Below are 17,674 nucleotides of genomic sequence, written 5' to 3' on the forward strand. Positions count from 1 at the left end.
AAAATAATTGGGGGGGGGGTTGTATCATTTGGTTTACACAACATACCTACCACTTTGAAGATGCAAAACATGTTTTATTGTGAAACAAACAAGAATTACAACAAAAACAGAAAACATTTGCGTGCATAACTATTCACCCCCCCAAAGTCAATACTTTGTAGAGCCACCTTTTGCAGCAATTACAGCTGCAAGTCTCTCGGGGTATGTCTTTATAAGCTTGGCACATCTAGCCTCTGGGATTTTTGCCCATTCTTCAAGGCAAACTGCTCCAGCTCCTTCAAGTTGGATGTGTTCCGCTGGTGTACAGCAATCTTTAAGTCATACCACAGATTCTCAATTGGATTGAGGTCTGAGCTTTGGCCATTCCAAGACATTTATATGTTTCCCCTTAAACCATTAGACTGTTGCTTTAGCAGTATGCTTAGGGTCATTGTCCTGCTGGAAGGTAAACCTCTGTCCCAATCTCCAATCTTTGGAAGACTGAAACAGGTTTCCCCTCAATAATTTCCCTGTATTTAGTGCCATCCATCATTCCCTCAATTCTGACTAGTTTCCCATTCCCTGCTGATGAAAAACATCCCCACAGCATGATGCTGCCACCACCATGCCTCCCTGTGGGGATGGTGTTCTAGGGGTGATGAGAGGTGTTGGGTTTGGGCCAGAAATATAATTTTCCTTGATGGCCAAAAGGCTCAATTTTAGTCTCATCTGACCAGAGTACCTTTTTCCATATGTTTGGGGAGTCTCCCACATGCCTTTGGTGAACACCAAACGTGTTTGCTTATTTAAGGCACTGTAATAATGATACAAGTCATATCACCTTAAAAATTGTTTATTTACAACCTATGGGGTATAAGATGTGAGGAATAGCGGCATAGGAGAGTCTGAAATTAATTAAATCTCCTAACCCTAAGCTATGTTCAATGTCAGCAGCAATTTCCAGTGAGAAATGTCAGTCTGAAGCCATTCGGCTATTGGTTTCACAGCCCTATAATAATGATACAAGTTATATCACTTTTTAAAGGGTATATTTACAACCTCTGCTGTATAACATGTTGGGCAAAGTGGTATAAGAGAGTCTGACATATAACGCCTAACTCAGTCATGTAAAGATACTTTAAAGTACGACTTAAGTAGTTTTTTGGGGTATCTGTACTTTACTATTTATATTTTTGACTTTCACTTTAACTTTACTACATTCCTAAAGAAAATGATGTACCTTTTACTCCATACATTTTCTCTGACACACAAAAGTACTCCTTACATTTTGTCACGTTCTGACCAGTATGAGGGTTATTTTGTTAGTGTAGGCTGGTCAGGACGTGGCAGAGGGTATTTGGTTTATGTGGTTCGGGGTGTGTGTATTATGTAGAGGGTAGTTGATTTGTGTATTCCGTTTTTTTTTGGTCACTGCTCTGTTAGTCTATGTTCTTTCTAGTTAGGTGTCTAGTTGCCTTTGATTGAGAGTCCTATATATTAGGGCGTGTTTGTGTTTGTAATTTGTGGGAGGTTGTCACTTGAATTGCTGTCTTGTGCCTTCAAGTCTGTCTTCATCGTCCATCGTTTTGTTTTGTTTGTGTAAGTGTTTCATTAAAGTTAATTATGAGCACTCAACCCGCTGCGCCTTGGTCCATTCCTGATGACCGTCGTTACAAGAACCTCCCACCAAATCCGGACCAAGCAGCGAAGGAAGGAGCAACAGGGGGACTTAGTGGAGCAAAGGGAATTTGAGTTGGACCAACGGGAGAAATGGACATGGGAACAGATTATGGCCGGAGAGGGCCCATGGAAAAAATGGAGCGAAGACTGGGAACGCTACAGGGGAACACGACTGGCTATTAAACCGGAGAGGCAGCCCCAATAATTTTTTTGGGGGGGGCACACGGGTAGTTTGGCAGGGCCAGGATTGAGCCGCAAGCCAAATCCCCGTGCTTATTGGGGGCAGCCTAGTATTAGTCAGGTTCCGTGCGTTGGAGTGAGGTGCACGGCGTTGAGGCCTAGTATTCACAGGCCGGTGTGCGCAGTACCTGCGCCCCGCATTTGTCAGGGGAAAGCGGGCATCCAGCCAGGAAGGGTGGAGCCAGTACTGCGCTCGAGACCGCCAGTGCGCCTTCACGGTCCAATATATCCTGTTCCCGCTCCACGCACTAGCCCTAAGGTGTGTGTTTCCAGGCTGGCATATCCAGTACCAGCACCACGCACCAGGCTTCCAGTGCGTCAGCCCAGTCCAACCCGTCCTGTTCCCGCTCCACGCACTAGCCCTAAGGTGTGTGTTTCCAGGCTGGCATATCCAGTACCAGCACCACGCATCAGGCTTCCAGTGCGTCAGCCCAGTCCAGTACGTCCTGTTCCCGCTCCACGCACTAGCCCTAAGGTGCGTGTCTCCAGTATGGTACCTCCATTACCAGCACCAGGCTTCAGTGCGTCAGCCCAGTCCAGCACGTCCTGTCCATGTTCCTCGTACTAGCCATGTGGTGCGTGTCCTTAGTCTGGCACGTCCTAAGCCAGCCCCACGCACCAGGCCTTCAGGCAACAGTGCCTCGTCCAGAGCTTCCGGCGACAGTGCCCCGGAGAGAGACGGCCCACTGTTCAGAACCAGGTGAGACGGTCCACTGTTCAGAGCCGAGTGAGTCTGGCTACAGTCCAGAACTTCCGGCAACAGTGCCTCGTCCAGAACTTCCGGCAACAGTGCCTCGTCCAGAACTTCCGGCAACAGTGCCTCGTCCAGAGCTTCCAGCGACAGTGCCCCGGAGAGAGACGGCCCACTGTTCAGAACCAGGTGAGACGGTCCACTGTTCAGAGCCGAGTGAGTCTGGCTACAGTTCAGAACTTCCGGCAACAGTGCCTCGTCCAGAACTTCCGGCAACAGTGCCTCATCCAGAACGTCCGGCAACAGTGCCTCGTCCAGAACTTCCGGCAACAGTGCCTCGTCCAGAGCTTCCGGCGACAGTGCCCCGGAGAGAGACGGCCCACTGTTCGGAACCAGGTGAGACGGCCCACTGTTCAGAGCCGAGTGAGTCTGGCTACAGTCCAGAACCAAGTGAGTCTGTCTACAGTCCAGAGCTCCTAGAGTCTTCCTACAGTCCAGAGCTCCTAGAGTCTTCCTACAGTCCAGAGCTCCTAGAGTCTTCCTACAGTCCAGAGCTCCTAGAGTCTTCCTACAGTCCAGAGCTCCTAGAGTCACCCTACAGTCCAGAGCTCCGAGAGTCACCCTACAGTCCAGAGCTCCTAGAGTCACCCTACAGTCCGGGGTCGACAGAGAGGGACATCACTGTAGAGACAGTTTATGAGGGGAGTGAGCCAGGGGTGGAGTGGGGTCTGCGTCCGGCTCCTGAGCCACCTCCTGAGGGGGGAGTATTGGGGTTAGGGGGGGGTGTTGCAGGAGCACCGTCGGTGACGGTGGCCACCCTCCCTTCCCTCCCATGTACTTTTGGGGATCTATTAGTGTTTTGGGGGTTATTTGTTGTTGGGGGTTTTTTTGTGTGTGAGGTGCATCCGGGGTCTGCACCTTTGGGGGGGGGGGGGGGGGTAATGTCACGTTCTGACCAGTATGAGGGTTATTTTGTTAGTGTAGGCTGGTCAGGACGTGGCAGAGGGTATTTGGTTTATGTGATTCGGGGTGTGTGTATTATGTAGAGGGTAGTTGATTTGTGTATTCCGGGGTTTTTTGGTCACTGCTCTGTTAGTCTATGTTCTTTCTAGTTAGTCTGTTTCTATGTTTAGTTAATTGGGGTGTGGACTCTCAATTGAAGGCAGGTGTTGTCTAGTTGCCTTTGATTGAGAGTCCTATATATTAGGGTGTGTTTGTGTTTGTAATTTGTGGGAGGTTGTCACTTGAATTGCTGTCTTGTGCCTTCAAGTCTGTCTTCGTCGTCCATCGTTTTGTTTTGTTTGTGTAAGTGTTTCATTAAAGTTAATTATGAGCACTCAACCCGCTGCGCCTTGGTCCATTCCTGACGACCGTCGTTACACATTTTGAATGCTTAGCAAGACAGGAAAATTGTCCAATTCACGCACTAATCAAGATAACATCCTTAGTCATCCCTATAGCCTCTTATCTGGTGGACTCACGAAACACAAATGCTTAGTTTGTAAATTATGTCTGAGTGTTGGAGTATGCCCCTGGCTATCCGTAAATGTAAAATAAAAAATTGTGCTGTCTGGTTAGCTTAATTGTAATGAACACGATGGGAGACAGAGAGCTGGTTTCAAGTGCAGGGCGCAGTAGGTGTTTATTTGTAAAGGACCACAGGAGGAGGCAGGTAGCTGGGTCCAGGGGCAGGCAGAAGGTCATACACAGGGGGTCCAAAAAGGCAAAAGTACAGGCAGGGAAAAGGCTAGTAACGTCGTCCAGGAGATCAGGCAATAGATAACAGGAAATCCGATAGGCTAAGGTACAGGCAGGGAATAGGCAAAAGGCATCATTAGTGAGGCAGGCAAAAACTATCATACATGGGAGGATTAAATTATGGGAAAAACAGATCTCTGAATAGAAGTGTGTCACAAAACAAACAATACCTTACAATGATGGGGTGCAAAGAACTGAACTAAATAGTGTGTGATAATGACATACAGGTGTGTGAACAGGTGATCAGAATTCAGGTGATTGGGATCTGGAGAGTGAGCTGCGTTCAGGGGATCTATGTGTTTGAAAGTGTGAGCTGGAAAGTGGGCTGGAAAGTGAGCTGCGTTCAGGGGATCTACGTGTTTGAGAGTGTGAGTTGGAAGCAGACGTTACATTAATATAAGGAATTTGAAATAATTTATACTTTTACTCAAGTATATTTTAGCAATTGCATTTACTTTTGATACTTAGGTATATTTAAAACCAAATACTTTTAGACTTTTACTCAAGTAGTATTTCACTGGGTGACTTTCACTTTTACTTGAGTCATTTTCTATGAAGGTATCTTTACTTTTACTCAAGTATGACAAATGGGTACTTTTTCCACCACTCCCCTAACTTGACTTCAGTCTTCGCCAATGAGAACCAAGAGGGGCCTAGCTTTTTCCTTCATGACTGGAAAAGGTCTCGATTCTAGACCTAGAAAATCCTCCATCCATCTCATTAGATCAGAACAGGATGGATCAACAGTGATTCATATTATTGGTTTGCATCCTAAAAAAAGGATAACACACTTACATTATTTGTCTACCCATATGATGTGGGTCATTGTCAGGTTATTAGATGAATATGCTTCAGTAACAACAGAACACCATGGTTGTAATAACACTTTAAACAGGTCCTTTGTAAATGTGTAGAATGTGTTTGTTTTGGGTCCACACTGTTAAATTCGACAGTCGCAGAGGATTTTCTTCTGAATAACTGGTCAGGGCATAGCATTTTCCATTCCGCTTCAGGCAGCTTTGATGTAAGGCTTGATCACACCTGTAGTGATTACTTCTATCCGTCACGCCCATTGTTGCTTATTCATTGTTCACTAGATATATCAATGTAATTATACTCAACACAATGTTGAAAAACAGAATTCTTCCCACCGCTAGATCACATAACTAGATGAGAGCTGGATGTGATCCCAAAGCTGCCACTAACACAGCGGAATAGAGTGAAATCTGCAACAGGCTCTAACCAGCGCTCAATACGTGGCAAAGTGAGTTCTAACAGCCGTTGCCATGAAAGTAGGCCTCTGGGCAGAGGCAGTAGGCCTACAACGCTGGCATATGTCGTGTTACAATAGCCTAAGTATATAACATGATTGACACAACCATAATAATCATCATGAAACGGCCTTGGAAGTGCCATAAGTGTAATGCAACATAATTCATTATTTTACATTAACCTGTTTAACTGCATGAATATGGGTTAATTGATCATAGTCCAGACTCGTTATAGTTGAAAATACCATACAGTTGCACCAGGGGAATTTAAACCAAACAGATTTTTTTTGCAGGTCTTCTGTTTCCCCAAGTGTATTAATTAATTCATTTCCCATCATGAAAATGTATCCCCATTCCCCAAACAAATACCTTCATCAATACCACAAAAAAAAATTGCCTAATGAGCTTTTAACTCCAATCTGGCAAAGCTCATAAAATCTGACGAAAGTGAAAACAAGCAGAGAACACTGAGAACAGAGAGGTATGTCTGTGCATGCCACTCTGATATTTCCTGCCCATATCTCCTGTACCATCTTGTCCTGTATGCAGGATTTAACACTACTACGTGCCTACGTACCATGCATGCCCCTCCTGTGGCTGGAGGGGGGGGGTAAAGGGAGAGAGGGTGGGAAGAGAGAGAGAGAAGAAAGAAAAAACAAATGTCACAATATCCCCAGGCAAGCTGAGGCTGAACAGTAGCACATGGGCATTTTTTTTTTGCAAGTGTTATAATTACAGCTGCTTTTAAATTGGTAGGTGGCGGTTGGGAGCTGGCTGGCTGAGAATCAAATGGGAATAAACTGTTCACACCTGACAGACAAAGTAATAGGGCTGTTGGCAGATTGATTTGTAGCCCAGTTTGATGGCACACTGGAAGGCAACATCTGAGAACTGAGAGTCCAGGGGCTTTCTACTCCATCACAATAGATACCTAGTCCTATCTCTATACCGTAAATTCCGGACTATAAGCCGCAACTTTTTTCCCAGCTTTGAACCCCGCGGCTTAAACAATGACGCGGCTAATATATGGATTTTTCCCGCTTTCAATTTAAAAAAAAAAAAAACACATTCTGTGACGTGCTCAGTTTTTTGGCGGCATGAAGCTTTCATTAGACCAATGAAATTGCCGAACGGGTTAAGGTCAAACAACTTTTCTGTTTACTGTTTAGATTAAATCGAGCGCTCTCAAACTTCCCATCACTCTGATTACGGTAGTCATTTTGTCACCCTCATCATGGCAAAGACACGGAGAAATGCATATGATGCAGCTTTCAAGTTGAAGGCGATTGATCTGGCTGTTGGAAAAGGAAATAGAGCTGCTGCACGGGAGGTTGGTCTTAATGAGTCGACGATAAGACGTTGGAAACAGCAGCATGAGGAATTGACTCAGTGCAAAAAGACAACTAAAGCTTACTGCAAATTTTTTATTTTTTGTTACAAGCCGTGTTTCGTTAAAGCCTATTTATTTTTGTTACAAGCCGTGTTTCGTTAAAGCCTATGAACCGGTAGGCACCTGCGGCTTATAGACATGTGCGGCTTATTTATGTTCAAAATAAATAAATAAATAAATAAATAAAATTCAGTGGGTGCGGCTTATATTCAGGTATGCTTAATAGTCCGGAAATTATGGTACTACAGTGTAGTTAAAGGGGGTATACTCTGCCCTGTAACCATTATAAAGGGGTATACTCTGCCCTGTAACTATTATAAAGGGGGTATACTCTTCCCTGTAACCATTATAAAGGGGGTATACTCTGCCCTGTAACTATTATAAAGGGGGTATACTCTTCCCTGTAACCATTATAAAGGGGTATACTCTGCCCTGTAACCATTATAAAGAGGGTATACTCTGCCCTGTAACCATTATAAAGGGGGTATACTCTGCCCTGTAACCATTATAAAGGGGGTATACTCTGCCCTGTAACCATTATAAAGGGGGTATACTCTGCCCTGTAACCATTATAAAGGGGGTATACTCTGCCCTGTAACCATTATAAAGGGGGTATACTCTGCCCTGTAACCATTATAAAGGGGTATACTCTGCCCTGTAACCATTATAAAGGGGGTATACTCTGCCCTGTAACCATTATAAAGGGGGTATACTCTGCCCTGTAACCATTATAAAGGGGGTATACTCTGCCCTGTAACCATTATAAAGGGGGTATACTCTGCCCTGTAACCATTATAAAGGGGGTATACTCTTCCCTGTAACCATTATAAAGGGGTACGCTCTGCCCTGTAACCATTATAAAGGGGGTATACTCTGCCCTGTAACCATTATAAAGGGGGTATACTCTGCCCTGTAACCATTATAAAGGGGGTATACTCTGCCCTGTAACCATTATAAAGGGGTATACTCTGCCCTGTAACCATTATAAAGGGGGTATACTCTGCCCTGTAACCATTATAAAGGGGGTATACTCTGCCCTGTAACCATTATAAAGGGGGTATACTCTGCCCTGTAACCATTATAAAGGGGGTATACTCTGCCCTGTAACCATTATAAAGGGGTACGCTCTGCCCTGCACCTATCATGTTCCTTCACACGGCCCATCCCTCAGTCAGTCGTTAACTAACTAAACATAACAACAATACTTACTTTTACTTTATATAATCAAACTACTGATTTGCTGCCATTCTTCAGCGGGTTGATACAGGGCCAGGACAGAGAGCACTGGTTTGATTGAGTGTATTCATCTCCTCTCAGGAGCAGGAGGCCTGCAGGGGGTAAAGTGAGGCGATGGTGCCAAGCAGTTAGTTAGACAGACAAACATAACGTTGCCTCCCCATATATGTTACTGTATAAGCTACTGGAGGAGGAGGAGGTGGAGGTTGTTTTTCTGTTTGGGATGCTTGCCTTGTAGCCCCTGAGTCAGAGAGCTGAGGTGGGGTGGGTGGATGGGGAACACCAGGGCCCTGCAGGGACGGTTGTTTATTCAGGACAGGTAACACCCATGGGCATATACAAGCACACCACAGCAGGGAGAGTCTATATGTTTATCACTTCCTGACTGTCACTCCCTTCCTCTCACACGCATACACATACCTACATCAGCTACCATACATAAACACACACACAGGAACACACACACACAAACACTCAGTAAAAGCTGGGTATTGCTCCATCGCCATGTGTACCATTGGCCTTGTGGCATGGTGCCCTCAGAGGTCGTGACCCGCGGTGCTGTGTCTCCTTAGTGGTTCCTTATCACAGCCAGCATCTTTAATCTCCTGCTGTGTGGGGCAGTAGAGGCTCACAGGCCACCGGATTATAGCTTCTCCTTCACACAGCACAGGCAGGACAGCGACTGCACTGCAGTCAACATCACTCTCTCTGTCTTTATCTCTCTCTCTGTCTCTCTCCCAATCTTTTTTTCTCCCACACAATTATGCAAAAAAAAAGAATTCTGAGCATACACAGAAAGAAATAAAGAAAGTGTCAACCCAACATGCACGTGATCAGTTGAGATCACGAATATTGTCAAAGAAAACCCTTCCCAAGTAAACCACATGATTGTCCGGACCTGTGTAGTTTTGAAGTAATCACACACAGCATTAGCACCTGTCAGGTCATCAAGCTTCTATTTTCCCTCTGCGTGTAATGAATCCAATCTTGGCATGCACAAATGATTAACTGGTGGTGCACACAACTGATTAAAAGATAACGCCTTGGCACACAATGACTTTCAGCACAACGTGTGGTGTGTAGTACCTGAGAGACCAGGCCTCCTCACGTAAAGAAGATATTTACCTTTTCAGTTCATTTCCCTCTTGCATCCTCACACACAGATATCCCATGTTGCACCTCCTACAAGGGCTAAATGTGGAAATGAAAATGTAATGTCATGGTGTGTGGGTGTGGGTGTCACAATTACATGGGTTACAATGGTAAATTTAAATGTAATTTAAGTTCAATGAATGGTAAAGCTGAACCTAGAAACATATTGTGTGATGTTATACCTTGTTTGTTCACAACAACTTCAATGGAGTAAGGCAGGCGAAGGACCACAAACCACAGCGGTTATGAGAAAACTTTGGATCAGAAACATATGAAACCGAGAGTCGTGAGTGAGGGGGAAAATGAGTGTTGAATTTCACAAGCGGTAACTGGAAAGCAGTAAAAAACTATCACAAAATGCTTGTGTGAGGTGAGAAAATAATCAGCAAAACAATAAACTCCTATTGCTGATGATAACAGTCAGGACTATTGTCAGGACTCCTCCTATATCTAACGTTACTGCAATCTATAGCTGCTCACCCTGGGGTCACATCCTCAGAGCTGGTGTTGGGGGACCCATAGAGGAAAGCTGCAGCCCCTGCCACAGTATAACGGATGTCAGGGGTTCTGACACAATACACAATACTATTAAACCACATGCAATGACTCAGAAGACTGACTGCGTGATGATGGCCTTCATGATGGACTTAGTTACTTTGCTACCGCTGACTCTTGCAATAGGAAATGTTCCATAGCACACATCATTACTGATTGATCCCTTTGACAAGTAGAGCTAGACCTAGTCTCTCGTGACTTATTTGGTTGTGGGTGCAGAGATTAATCTACAACAACATTGCGAGTCAAACCCCCAAACAGTCATAGTAGTGATAACACACGTGTGTGAGTGTGTAGGCTGCTCACTGCTCGCACACATCCACCCACTCAGTAGCCAGTGGTGTCACACATTCTGTCTCAGTAGGGTGAAAGGTATTGTTATGCTTGAACCGGGTTCAGTCCATTACTCAACAGGGCCCTGGGGATAAGTCTTCTGTGCTGTCCAAGAAAAACACTACATGGTGCAGATAGATGCCTGGCGACAACACCACACTCTCTCTTCCACACACTGTCCCACAGACTGACAGAATGCACACAAGATGAAACAACTCAGACAAGAGATTGTTTTGACCATCCTGTCTCTGTAGTATCACTCTTTTGGCAAAGCAAGAATGCTGAAATTATTCTAGGTAATTTAGTACATTTTTTGTGAGAGTAATCTGCACATGGCACAGACCTTGACAAATATTAACACTTAAAGTGTAGGCATAATACTACAAATATTAGCCATATTGAGCATTTGTGCTTCTAACATTAGTTAATCTATTTGTTTAGAAATATCCCTTTTTTATTTGCTATTTATACAAAAAACAATGAAACTTATTGAAGAATGTAGGGAGATCTTTCTGTAGGCCTACTTAAATATCTTACGATTTTTTGGTAATATTTAATGTCAAGTTTCTTTTATGGCCAAACACTGATGAAACTATGCATTATAATGCACTAGTTTCTATAGAGGAAATCCACATTTGAGTCTGGCCAATCTCTGCAAACTGTTCTATTTACACAACAGTAGCGTGCTTCCCAAAAAAACGGTCGGTGATTGTTTTGATAAAAGGGGTGACCCGCGAGGTTGTCTGATGCCTCCCCTGCTCTCTCTGTACACAACCTCGCGACCCTTGGCACAGCCAGAGCAAACACAGTCTGCACGCAATGCCGGGTCTGTGGCACAATGATTAACCCGTAAATGTGCTGTCAACCCGCTCCGTAGCCTGCAAAGCCCGCTGAGAGAATTGGAGGGGGGCGGGCAAGGTTAATTTGTTTCACGCATGGCTCGTGTTGCGTGTCAAGCATATCCATATCTTCTTTCACTATGTGGTTGTATGTCTGTTTTTGTACACGCGTTTCATATTTCCCTTTCTTTATGATATGTCCTATTTCTTTTTTTCGCTCCCACAGTTTGAGTCAGCGTAAAAAAGCGCATGGCAGCTTCGTGCGTGACAGAAAGATGGATGACCGAGATATTTCCGCACGCAACTATTGTTTTTCCCGGTAGGTATTTTGAACTTTGGCTTGCATAAGGACAGAGAGAGACCAGGACTGTTAGCTCAGTTACTAATGTGGTATTCACTCCAATCCGTGAGAGGAAGGCGATACAATATGGGGACCTGCCCCCTCCTCTCCCCCTCCTCTCCCTGTTCCGAACCCCAGCATGCCTGTTTGTGCACTTCGAGCCGGCCGCGGGAGCGAGCGAGGCAGAATGTTGCTCAATTGCAGTTTGTGTATAGTGTAAGTGATTGCGTGTTGATTTACTCAAGCCAGAGGGGGTTTGTATGAGTTCACAGTCACACATTCATGGGTAGTGCCATGACCTACATTCTTAGAAAAAAAGGTTCCAAATGGGTTCTTTGTAGATGGATAGGGTTCTACCAAGAACTTTTTACATCTGAAGAATGAACCCTTTTTGGAAGACAAGGGTTCTTTGTTAGGCAAAGAGTTAAACCTAGAACCTTTTTCATCCTAAGAGCCGATTTTTGAAGAAAGGGTTCTTTGATGATTCTTTGGAAGGCAAGAAGCATTCTACATAGAACCCTTCTGAATCTGTATAAGCTATTTTATTGTATTTTTTCAAATTGTGCCTGAGCAATAATGTTTGGAGTAACGTAAACCAGTTTTTAATATTCAACACCAGGAGTTTGAGTAATCAGCTAAGTTTAAAAAGATATCTGTGAGAATTGTTTTAACTATATATGGGAATATTTATGCATGTACTGTATCTGGTATTCACTTAATCATTTTACATATACAGTACTGACATAGTTGATATCTTTGCCATGATTTCTGTTTTTCAAATGAGTATTTTCTGTGAATTTATTGAGCAGAAAGTAGAAGAATAGAAGGGAGTATGAGTGAACCAGCAATGTATAGTATGGTACACAGAAAATTGGCAAGTTTTGCCTAGTGTTGATTTTTCAGTGTAAAATGTCTAGTGTTGATTCAGGAGTTACATTCAATACTCAGTAGTGTAAAATAACCCTGTGTTGGTATTAATAAACAGAGTTGAGTGTGATTGTCATTTTTATCTGTGTGGAGGAAAACACTCAAAAACACACTCATCATTATCATATTTCCCAGCATGCTCTATTGCAAGTTGATTTTCAGAATTGTTTGTTTCAATGTCTGTGTTTTGGCATGCACATTGATTGGTTGATTAATCTTATGCTACACAAAGATAAATAACATCAAATGTATAAACTAATCCAATCTGTTAGTATTTGTACTTACTGCACCTGTTACTGAGATGGTTGTCCTAGTTTATCCAGAGTGACTTACAGTAGTGAGTGCGTATATTTTTTGTTCTTGTTTTTTTATTTTTGATGTTGGTCCTCATGGGAATCGAACCCACAACCCTTGCGTTGCAAGTGCCGTGCTCTACCAACTCAGCCACACGGCTGATTTCCCAGTGATCGATGCATCGCTCCCTGCATTTAAAAATAAATACACATTCTTCCTTCCTAGAGTTTGGGCCATCTTCAAGTCAGATGATCATCCCTAAAACCTAAAACATCTGCGTAGTAGGAGGTGTCATTAGCTTTTTCAGGGTAACAAGTACTGCCCTAAGGGTTTACGTTACTCCATAGAATTGGTAATAACACAGTAATAACATGATAATAAAACACAGTAATAACATAGTATAAACAGAAATAACATGTTAATAAATAAGTGTTGTGTGCTTTGGCATTGCGTGTATGAACAATGGTGATATTGTCTCTCCCCTCCTGACTCTGTTCATGCATGTTTTATTTTCCTGGGAGTTCAAAGAAGACACTTCCAAACCTCTGGTAGCACAGACTGTTCTGTCTAGTGTTTACAGACTAGAATAAAAGACTGAGAGATGAGTGCACCAATCTGACCTGTTACCTGAGTGGTTAATTGCTCTAACTACCAGTCTGTGTACAGGGGTTAGTTGACCTCCTCCATAACATGCACACACAACAACACGCCCTCACACACATGCAAACCCACTCACGAAAAATTCCCTCACACTCACACACACATACCTGGTTTGAAGGTGTGTGACAGGTGTTTGGTTGTTGCGTGCCAAAGGACTGAAGACTTCAGCTGCCTTTACAGTCATTACTCAGAAAGGGAGATTCTTCAAGGGAATTTCAATTTGCTGTGGGCTAAACAGTGTTTTGGTTATGATGTGAGCTCTGTAAATGGACATCCTGGATGTATGTGTGTGACCCTAACGTGACTAAATAACAGACTACTTGAACATTTCCTATTGATATTTGTCACGTTATTGTCCTCAATTGCTGCCCTATATACATAGACTTGGAATCACTGGCCACTTTAATAATGGAACACTAGTCACTTTAATAATGTTTACATACTGCTTTACTCATCTCATATGTACAGGATATACTGTATTATATTCTACTGTACTTCAGTCAATGCCACTCCGACATTGCTTGATCTAATATTTATATATTTCTTAATTCCATTATTTTACTTTTAGATTTGTGTGTATTGTTGTGAATTGTTAGATACTACTGCACTGTTGGAGCTAGGAACACAAGCATTTCGCTACAACCGCAATAGCATAAATATGTGTATGTGACCAATAAAATTTGATTTAATTTTAATTTAATTCCATGTATTTGCAACGGTGATTGTTAGATAACCAAACCTGCGTTGCAATAAGAGGTCATACAAATTGTTGGGAGATCATTGAGCAAGTCACTAACGATGAGCAGGGAGTGGCGTGTTAGCCATAGCCATATGAACAGAGAAGCCTATTTCAACGGGTGTGATCCTGATGATGTTTACGTTGAATGCTGGACTTGTATGGAATGTCCGTCCCATGGCCTCTCACGCTATCGTCTCCCTGTCCTCTCACAAAGCTGTGCGTAATGCTTAGTGTGATTATATGCTTCATGTGTATGCTTAATAAATCAGCCTTTGACTGTGTCATGCTGTACCAGTGAACAGTCTCATTTGGAGAACTTGACTGTGTTTTTAAACAGCTCTTTGAAATGGCATAAAATGTTTTCCAAGTTCATACGCGAAGGTTATGCAGGTCAATTGGTATTTGGTGGATTTAAGCAGTTGACTTCAGCCAGCCAGTTTCATGCCTGCGTGAAGCCTAAGTGGTAGATCGCATGACTCCAAAGGCCAAGATCCTCGCATTATCCATCATATTGAGCGTGACAATAATACGGTGTGTAGGCCTATCTCGGAGGATAAAAAAATAAGCGATTTATAGCGTCTCTCAATAATGTTCATATGCCTCAAACAGTGGAAAATTAGTCTATTGTTTTTCAGAATTTAAATTACACGTTGGCGTCTTTTATCTTGGCTTTGGAGGTACACTTCACTTTCCCCAAAAGCCTGCGCATTTTGGGTTGCCTACTAGTTGTAATCCAGGATTCGAGGAATGATCATCCAAATGTTTAACTAATTAGCCACACATTCATACACTGAAATCTGCACTTAAATGTCTTGAGGCATCTTCAAGTTGAATTATGCTAATTATTTAAATTGAACAATAAAGTTAACCCATTGTGAATGATACAGTCCTACAGTTAACCCCAAACCGAATGTATAACACAGTAGGTCTTGGAAGTTGAAATACAGGCATACCGCAAGACAAAAAAATTGAGGCATATTGTCAAGTAGACAAAAGCCAATTAATATAAATCCATTTATATGATGAACATTATAATATAGAGAACAACTTAAATAAAACAACAGAGGTAAGCGAATACTTAAAATATAGCCTAATTAACCATAACTGTCTTCAATAAAAACGTAATAAAACATCCATGCCTTTTCTATGGCCTATGCCTACAAACCAATAGTAAACCATTTCAGCGTGTTTATTTGTATATGGACAGGCCATTGTGGCCCGAATGATAGAGATATGCGTGAATAAAAACGCATGTCTGCGCGTAAATCCTGCATTGATAGGAGATTTGGTTAAATGTCTAATTACGCATGTGGATATTAAGTTAGGAATTTGTCGAGTGAGATTTCTCAGCAACAAGTTATGTTTATCAATCAAAGCGTATAGGCTAACAGCCAGCCTAATATGATGCTGGTTAACAGGAAACGCTTATATGCATCCAAAATACGTTGTTGAAATAATATAATTTAATTCTGAGTCGATAGGCTCATTACCGCTGTTTCAGTCCATGGTCCAACTATGTTGGAAATCCCTCGTATTGCTGTGCAGAGTCGATATATATTCACTGTCAGTAGGCTATCTGGAATAGGATGTACATTTCCTAAAAGAAGAGAGACTGTAAGGGTAATGAACTCATTTACCCTTTCACCCCTGCAGTGCTGACAGATACTCCCCCACCCCCCAGCATCCTTAACCAAGGGCTGGGGGAGGCGAGGGCTTGGCCAAAACGCTCTCACGCAACTTGGCCAATCTTTAACTTGACTGCTAACAGGTACACGCACGCGATGGCATTTGCCAGTTTTTATCACGACTTGTTTCAAAACAGACTCCGCTCAGAATGGTGTGTTGTAGATGCTGAGTTCTAGAAGACTATTCTATGTCTTAATACATATAACTTACCTTTGAGTAAGTTCCAATAGGGATATTGATTAACACAACAGGGATCCGAAGTCAAACACTTTGGATAGCTTACAGAAGCAAACAAGACAATATAGTCTCTTATCTCAATCGAATGTTTTATCCTCCATGACACACTTGATAGGTAGGCTACATTTGTGTCCTATAAGATAATAAGACGCACACGTCTTCCCATTGTCCTTATATGCACCACCGTTATACTGTTGACAGGTTGAGTGAGATTTATCAAACTGTCAAAGATGAGTCTTGATTAAAAGTACTTCGGGGCTGTAAGTTCTCCCGCTTGGGATAGGCTACACCTTTGCACGCTATCGAAATCTGTTGCAATGAGTAGGCCTAAAGGAAAGACTGCCAAAGGGTTTATGACTTAATAACTAATGCGTAACAGTTTCCTGTTAATTCATTTATGGAACAAGTATTTAAAGAAGAAATGTTGATGTTTGCTAATAATAAAATATAAAAATGAATACCACTGGAATCAGATTAGACACTGATGGTAAATTTACTTTTGAAAATATGATGCGCCCAAAGTGATTACGCTTGTGTCTTTAAATTAGTTGTGGAAGAGTTCATGTTCAATAGATCATTGAGAATAAATATTTGGATCAGGCCCAAAGTACTGTCATCCTTATACAATGTGCTTTATATAACTGTTTTCATGAATATGTTCCATATACGTTTAAGATAAATAGTTCATAACATGATAAGGAGTGGATGAATTGCATTTTTTTTCAATATGGCTTATTAGCCTACTGCCTACCATAGCTTGCAATATTAGGCCCAATACCATAACATTCATGGTAATAAATTAATAATTAAATACATATAAATATTTAGGCCTAAATAAATAAATAAAACAAATAATACTAATATAATTACCACATCTATAACATTATAAGTAAGATGTGTAGTATGATGAATAGGTATGATAGTGATTATAGGTCTACATCTACATGGTTGTGCTTATGATTATGATGATATATTATGATTAAAAGTTAGGCTGATTGTATTATTGTATTGTTATTACACAATAACACAGTTAACATGCTCTACTTCAATTGCAAATATCATCGGTGATCATTCCACAAATCAATGTAATCCTCTTACCTGACTGGCTTCTTCTGTATAGTCTGTTTTATAACTCCCTCCAACAGGCTAATGAACATCTGAAAAGCGACTCATCCAATAATTTTGATATAAACCTAAAATCATATCTAAAAATGTTTAAAAATTTAAAATGTTAAAAAAATCATTTGAACGTCGAATAGCCTACTGAGAATGACTTGTTCGAAAATTAAACATGCAGTCTATTGAATTTCTCGGCGGTTAGACATTCTAAAATATTTTTATAACAAACTATATGAAATTGAATGTATATATTTTTCAATAGGGCCCATCACTGATATATCAGTGAAAGCATGCACTCTTATAAAAAAATATCTTACTCCTTAGACGTTTCTTTTTATAATAAAGGCAAGCTTACATTGTATATACACTACTCATTGATGTTTCCGCTTGATATTTTATTACACCTCTCCTTCAGAGACTGCCGCTGCTGCTGGCAAGCCAAGAGAGGTTACGTCACTCAGACATCAGCCAATGGAGCTGAGAAGCGCACTATAAAAGAAGTTCCCATTCTTACTTTTAAGTACAGAGAAACGGAGTTCTCTTATAGC

At 42.1% G+C, this 17,674-nt stretch overlaps 1 long non-coding RNA gene across 2 annotated transcripts; it reads right to left on the reverse strand.

Annotated features, from left to right (window-relative positions):
* Positions 1-4,203: 4,203 nt before the first annotated feature.
* Positions 4,204-17,518, reverse strand: LOC106562353 (uncharacterized). 2 transcript variants are annotated; one of them, XR_014379361.1, is made up of 8 exons: positions 17,106-17,518; positions 13,453-13,575; positions 9,580-9,651; positions 9,371-9,436; positions 8,477-8,535; positions 8,219-8,337; positions 6,197-6,216; positions 4,204-4,389 (listed from the first exon to the last, which is right to left on the reverse strand). It is a non-coding gene; the product is annotated as an uncharacterized LOC106562353 (long non-coding RNA). The 2 variants fall into 2 exon arrangements; XR_014379360.1 differs by lacking the exon at positions 17,106-17,518 and adding an exon at positions 15,575-15,734.
* Positions 17,519-17,674: the final 156 nt, after the last annotated feature.

This window comes from Salmo salar, chromosome 11 (assembly GCF_965601325.2).
Source record: "Salmo salar chromosome 11, fSalSal1, whole genome shotgun sequence".
In the NCBI taxonomy this organism is placed as follows: domain Eukaryota; kingdom Metazoa; phylum Chordata; class Actinopteri; order Salmoniformes; family Salmonidae; genus Salmo; species Salmo salar.